The sequence below is a fragment of the Panthera leo genome, chromosome B2 (genome assembly GCF_018350215.1).
Source record: "Panthera leo isolate Ple1 chromosome B2, P.leo_Ple1_pat1.1, whole genome shotgun sequence".
NCBI lineage: Eukaryota > Metazoa > Chordata > Mammalia > Carnivora > Felidae > Panthera > Panthera leo.
In genome coordinates, this window is record NC_056683.1 from 78,263,905 (window position 1) to 78,271,200 (window position 7,296).

The following is a 7,296-nucleotide window of genomic DNA, read 5'->3' on the forward strand; positions in this document are numbered from 1 at the left end:
GGGGGGGGGCGGGCAAAGAGAGAGGGAGACCCAGAATCTGAAGCCGGCTCTAGGCTCTGAGCTGTCAGCACAGAGCCTGAGGCGGGGGCCCAGCCCACTAACCAGGAGATCATGACCTGAGTTGAAGTCGGAAGCTCAACCCACTGAGCCACCCAGGCACCCTGGGTATATTTTTAATTTGTAAAAACATAGGTTGATGTAGTTCCATTTAGCTTTTATATTAACAGAGGGCATGTATATTTGTAATTGGGTAAATTTATCTAAATAGCTATATATAGCTCTAAAATTTTTAGCAGTTTTAATCCTCCCCCTTCACTTAACATTGTATGTTGAATATTTTCCTACATTATTACATGCAAACATTCTACAAAATGAAATAGTACTCAGTGACTCAAAAAGAGAACAATCCTTTCTCCACTCAGCTTTATTTGCTTTGCCCTGTCTCAAGAGGAACCATTTTCTGTTATTATATAGCAGCTTCTTGTGATACGTATCTCCGTATTTATTTATTTTTTTGAAAAGGTTTATTTATTTTGAGAGGGGGAGCACAAGTGTGCAAGCAGGGGAGGCACAGAGCAAGAGGGAGAACGAGCATCCCAAGCAGGGTCCATGCTGTCGACAGAGCCATCGCAGGGGGCTTGATCTTACGAACGATGAGATCCTGTCCTGAGCCGAAATCGAGTCAGGCTTAACCCTCCGAGCCACTCAGGCACCCTGCTTATCTCCATATTTAAAACTAATATTATATTTACCTGGAAGGGGAGATACGATGATCTTGAAGGTTGTTTTCTCAGGGCGAGGCTTACCTGTTGCACTCCAAATGTGCTGACCCCTGCAATTTCCCGCGCAATCGGTGGCAGCGGGGCGCTGGTTCCCGCTTTCCCCTATCTTCTCAAGTTTGAGACCTGACTTGACCTCTTCGGGCCTCCATAGTTGCTCTCTCTGCGTTTTGCCCCCAGGCTTAGTGGCAAGACAGCCTCCTTGTGTGGGGGGGTTCTCACAGGAAGATTTCACTAAGTGGTGAGAGCGAGTTATATTGAGAAGTTCAGTGTGAGTTCTTAAGCAACTCGAGTTTCTTTTTGCCTGACTTGTCAGCTGAAGAAGACCGTAAGTTTGAACTTTTTTTGCTGTTTTTGTATTTGCGCCTCTGCTTTTTTTCCATCCATATGAAATCGTGGGGAGTACTCAGAGCGAAGAAATGTGTCCAGGCTGGGAATGAGGGGGTGGGGGTGGGGGTGAAAATAAGTTAGAGCAGCAGGTGGATTTGAGGTCAAAGCTCAGGAAGGATGAGGTAGAATCCACACCAGTGGGGCAGATCATGAATTGGGAACCAGAGACCCAAGTTGGCCAGGGGACAGAGGTTGGTAGGAAGAAGTCTGAGACAAAATTAAAAAACAATTAAAAATAAAAAGTTCCTGGGGCACCTGGGTATCTCAGTCGGTTGGGCATCCTACTTTGGCTCAGGTTATGATCTCCACAGCATGTGAGTTCAAGCCCCTCCTTGGGTTCTGTGCTGTCAGCTCAGAGCCTGGAGCCTGCTTCGGATTCTCTCTCTCTCTCTCTCTCTCTCTCTCTCTCCCCCCCTCCCCCGCTTATGCTCTGTCTTTGTCTCTCAAAAATAAATAAACATTAACAAAATTAAAAAAAAATTCCTAAGATTAATATCCTATTTTCTTCATTTACCAATTTTATACAGATAGTGAGGACTTTTGCTTTCTCTTACCCTCTCTTTCTTGAATCTTCCTGATGTAATTATATTTTAATTTTTAGTTAAACACATAGTGTTTTCATGATAATTATGAGAATATTGTTCACTACCGTTGTAAGTAATGTGCTATGATTATGTTTTCTTTCTTGTGTATTTTTTGTTTTTTTTTTCTTGGAGTTAATAATTGTCATTTTCATTTGCTTAAGCTTCTTTGAAACACGGTAAGTCTTCCCACCTTCCAGGAGCTCTGTAAAATGGCTGTCTATGCAATTTTCCACATGGTCAAAACTGTCATGTCACTTACCAGTTCCATTTCATTCTGTAAAATTCTTTCTGTGCATCTCTGGCCTCCTACTCTGTTCTGGACTGGTTCTTCCTAGGCTAAGAGCTTCTAGATTTTTTTTTTTTTTTTTTAATGACAGACTGTTATCAATTTTCAGCACATACTTTTATATTTGTATTGTTTGTTTATAAAGTATATGTTTTCTGTAATAAAGTAGTGTGTACATCATAAAATATGAGAAAAAATAGAAAATACAAGAAGCTAACATAAAAATAAATTTAATACCATCCTTTACATGCCCCCAACTATTGTCTCTCACTCACTGGGGTGTGAGACCTCTGCTCTAGGCTTACTCACAATGTCTTGGAACATTTTTTTGCCATCAGTCTTGGAAATCTTTTTGGCTGTTTCTTGTGCTGGATCTTGTTTCTTGGGTTCCATGTTTCATCCTTCTAAGATCTTTCTCTCATTTGGATGGAGAGCAGCTTGTTGTTGCTTCCTAAGAAAAAGTGCAAGGGAAGTAAATTTCCTGAGTTTTTCTTGTCTAAAAGTGTCTTTCTATAAGAGAATGGAAATACAAGTGACAGGCTGGGAAAAAAAATATTTTCAAAACACTTATCTGATAAAAGACTTTTGTCCAAAATATACAAAGAACTCTCAAAACTCAATAATAAGACAGCAAATAACTCCGTTAAAACATGGGCAGAAGATCTGAACAGATACCTCACCAAGGAAAATATATAGATGTCAAATAAGCAATAAGCATATGGAAAGCTGTTCAAATCATATGTCAACAGGGAATTGCAAATTAAAACAATAGTGAGATACCACTACACGCCTATTGGAAAATGGCCAGAATCCAAAATACTGATAACACCACATGCTGTGGAGCAGTCCCTTATTCATTGCTGAAGGGAATGAAAAATGGTACAGCCACTTTGGAAAACAGTTTGGCAGTTTCTCACCAAGTGAAACGCAGTGTACAATCCAGCAATCACGACTGCTGGTATTTACTCAAATGAATTGAAGATTCGTGTCCACACAAAAACCTGCATACGAATATTTATAGCAGCTTTATTTGTACTTGCCAAAACTTGGAAGCAACAAAGATATACTTTCATAGGTAAATGGATAAACAAACTGTAGAACATCCATACAATGAAATATTATTTAGCAATTAAAACAAGAGCTATCCAGTCATGCAAAGGCATGGAGGAAGCTTGGATGTATAGTGCTGAGTGAAAAGAGCTAGTCTGAAAAGGCTGCACACTGCATGATTCCAATGATATGACATTCTAGAAAGGCAGAATTTTAGAGATATTTTACTAAAACATCAGTGGCTGACAGGTTTAGGAGAGAGAGACAAAGGGATGAGTAAGTGGAGCACAGGGGATTTTTAGGGCAGTGAAACAACTCTGTATGATACTGGAGTGGTGGATACATAACATTATACATTTGTCAAAACCCATAGAAGTGTACAACACAAAGAGTGAACCTTAATTAATGGAAACTATAGGCTTTACTTAAAGTTTCCGTATTCATGCATCAGTTACAACAGATGTACCACATGTACCATAAAATGTTAGTAATAGAGGAAACTTTGTGTGGTTGGAGTCTGGTAGGGAAAAGTGGGGGAAAGGAACATGTGGGAACTCTGTAATTTCTGTTCATTTTTTCCTGTAAAACTAAAGTTTCTCTAAAAAGTAAAGTCCTTTCAGGGTGCCTGGGTGGCTCAGTCGGTGAAGTGTCCAACTCTTGATTTTGGCTCAGGTCATGATCTCATGGTTTGTGGGTCCCAGCCCCACATTGGACTCTGCACTGACAGTGCGGAGCCTGCTTGGGATTCTCTGTCTTCTGTCTCCCGCTCTCTCTGCCCCTCACCTGCTCTCTCTCACTCTATCAAAAATAAACATTAAAAAAAAAGTAATTCTGCTCATTAAAAAAGTCTTTACCCTCAGTGTTGGCAAGTTTGATTAGAGAATTCTAGACTAAAAATAATTGCATTCAGAATTTTTTTGAGACATTGCTCCCCTGCCTTCTAAATTCGGCATCGCTGTTGGAAATCTCCTATCATTTTATGTTATGATCCATAGTGTAATCCGTTCTTCCCCTCATCCCATCCCCCAGAGCTTTTCAAGATCTTCTCTATTGTTAGGGTTTTGAAATTTCATAATGATGCAGGTCTTTTTAAATTTCATTGGCTTGTTAATCTGCAGATTCACGTCCGGTAGTTTTAAGAGCTTATAATTTCTTTGGCAATTTTCCTTCTATTGTTTTCTCTCTTTTCTCCTGTTAATCTGGATTTCTGGAATAATTGTCTGTCTAGTTCTCTAAACCTCTGTTTTTGTTGTTGTTGTTGAGCTCCCTGTTCTCTCCTAGAACTTATTTTCCAACCCTCCAGTTGGATTTGTCATTTTTGCGATAATTTTCTCTTCACTGAAGCTATTAATTATAGTATCTTTGAAATTTTCTTCTGTTTCCTGCATTGTCTCATTTTGGTTCTTGTGTTGGAGGCTTTCCTCAAATGGCTGATAATCATTGTCCATTTATAGCTAAGAATAGGACACTAAAAAGCTGATTGGAAGATCTGCGTGCATGTGCAGGCCTAATTGACTGGTAGATGGTGCTGTGGGCTCAGAGCTTTTTAACTGACCTCCCGGTGACAATAGACAATAGTATGTATTGTCTTTTCAGATTCATTTCCTCCAGAGAAGGACACTACCATCTTCTGCCTGGGGGTATGAGACTGTCTGCATATGTTTTTAGTTGGCAGTGGAGAAGGCTGGAGTTCCAGCATCCGGACTGCGGATTTTTCCTTGATTCCTCTGTTTTCAGCTTAGTACTGCATCTTTACCCTCCTCTCTGCATGGTTCTTCCTGCTTGGAGACTTTCTGAAGTTCTGCAGATACTGTAGGGTAAAGATGCTCACATTTTCTCCTCTTTGGCCAGTGGGAGCCTCTTCAGGTATACTCCTGAGTCTTTTGGAGAGTCCAGTAGATTTTGATAACATTGTTACTATCTGTCATGACCAGGTGTTCTAGGGTCAACTTCTGTCTTCCTTGTCCCAGAGTTGGAATCAAACATTTCTTTAGGGATCCCTAGTTCCTTTCGTCCAAAATGGTATTTGGAGACAAATTCTTGGTACTAGCATACTCACTGACACTGAAATAATCATTGTGGTGGGACTTTTCAATTGGCAGAGCTTGGAAATACTTATTTTTTTAGGATAAAATTAGGAACTCGTAATGGTATTTCCAATTCAAAATGAGGACGAGGCTTTTACTAAATATATCTAATCTTACATCTGTACTTTCTTTTTTAAAAATATTTATTTATTTTGAGAGAGATCAAGAAAGCATGCACAGGGGAGGGGCAGAGTGAGAGGGAGAGAGAGAATTCCAAGTAGGCTGTGTACTGTCAACGTGGGGACTGACCCAGGGCTCAAACCCACGAACCCTGAGATCATGACCTGAGCAGAAACCAAGAGCCGGATGCTCAACCAACTGAGCCATCCAGGCACCCCTATACTTTCTTCCTTATACACTGAGAATCATGGCTCTCACTGTCATTGGAATGATAGAATATCATCTCATTGCACACTTGTTTTCCCCCGTGGTACACACAGAACAATGTCAGAATATTAATATCAGCATTACCACCAACAAAATGATTACTGAATTCAGTTCTTTTGTTTTTAGAATATATTCCACTATGTATGAATAGTCACATTATTGTGCCTTAAAATCACTTGAATTGGTTTCTTTTTGTATGGTTTTGCCACCAACCAAATACACATTTAGGTTCATTTTTTTTAACTTCGAAAAGTGTTTTCTTGAAACCTAATTTTGTTTTTTAATTTGTAAGATATTTACGTGGTCCCAAAGTCAAATCTACAAAACCAGACATACTCAAAGAACTTTAGTCTTCATTCCTTTTCCCTCAACCCCAATCCCATTCTCTTTTATAGGGAACCATTGTTTTCATATTTTTGCCTTTCATTTAAAAACAATAGCCATATATACATATATACATATATATTGTGTGTGTGTGGGGAGGGGAGGCTTTGCAGTCCATTTCACTGGTTCTTCTTGTGCTTTCCTTTGATGACTGCTGTGCAGTTTCTTCTTGCCACCTTTCTCTTCCCTTCTGCCCTTCACCTCATGGTTTGCCTCCTTACCCTCACCTCTCTCTAGCTCTTCATTCTTTCCTTAAATACTTTCAGTCTAATGGCTTCAAGTACTACCTGTTTATAGTGATTGGAGTGGGGGTGGTGGTCCACAAAACTGTCTCTCTAGACTTCTGGCTTTAACTTCCTGCTGTATCTGCATATGTTTTCATTTGTAGATTTCTCAAGTTCCACACTTCCCAAAGTGCACTTACCATCTCACCTCACCCTTTTGTAGCCTCTCATCTTTTTCTATGGCTCTTCTATTAAGAGCACCTTCAACCATCCAAATGCCCAAGGTATGAACTGTTGATTTTGGCACCTCCATTATTCTCAATTCTCATATTCAGTTGATTTCCAGGGCCTACAGAGTCCCCTTCCAAGTGGTTTCTTTCAAATTCCTCTTCTCACCATTACCACCTCGCTTATGCTCTCATTATCTCTTTTCTCAACCTCATAGAAGTTTTTCAGTTGCTCTTCCTGCATCTAGACACTCTATGTTGCTTTGGTCCTCCATCAATATCAGAGTAAGTTTTCTGAAACTTAGGACATACCATTTTTCCAATTTAAGTCCTTTGATTGCTTCCTGTTGCCTAACTTTCAGTGATTTCTTTTCTGTAATCTGGTTCAAGTCAACCTTTTCACGTTCTCTTTCACATCTCTCCACATGTGCTTTGCTCCATAAGCCACTCTGAGGGCTATGCTTTTAGCCTGAACACATGGCTCACTTGAAAAATTTATTTGTTCTTGTTGTTCCTTCCTTTCTTGAAACATTCTTACTGTCTATGCGTGATGCTAAAACTGTTTATTCTTTAAGGCACAGCTTAAATGTCATCTTCCTGGAAAAGTTAATTGTTCCCAGTTCAGAGTACACTGGACCCTTCTTCCTAAATGAATACAGCATTTACCACTTTGTTTTATATTGAGTTGAATAAAGAGCAGTTTCCCCATGCTAGAATTTAAGTTCCTTGAGGTCAAAGGGCTATTGATTATTTATTTCTTTGCCTTCCACCTTGTACAGTGCCTATTCTTAGTTATTATTTGTTGAATAAATGTATGCCTAATAAGTATTTCTTTTTAACATAACCTTAAGATTTGGTTGTCTTCGTAATATTACAAAATATGAAACTTAGAACTTGA

At 39.5% G+C, this 7,296-nt stretch overlaps 1 pseudogene; it reads left to right on the forward strand.

Annotated features, from left to right (window-relative positions):
• The first annotated feature begins 744 nt into the window (after nt 1-744).
• On the forward strand, nt 745-887 carry LOC122220882 (annotated as a pseudogene).
• The last annotated feature ends 6,409 nt before the right edge of the window (nt 888-7,296 follow it).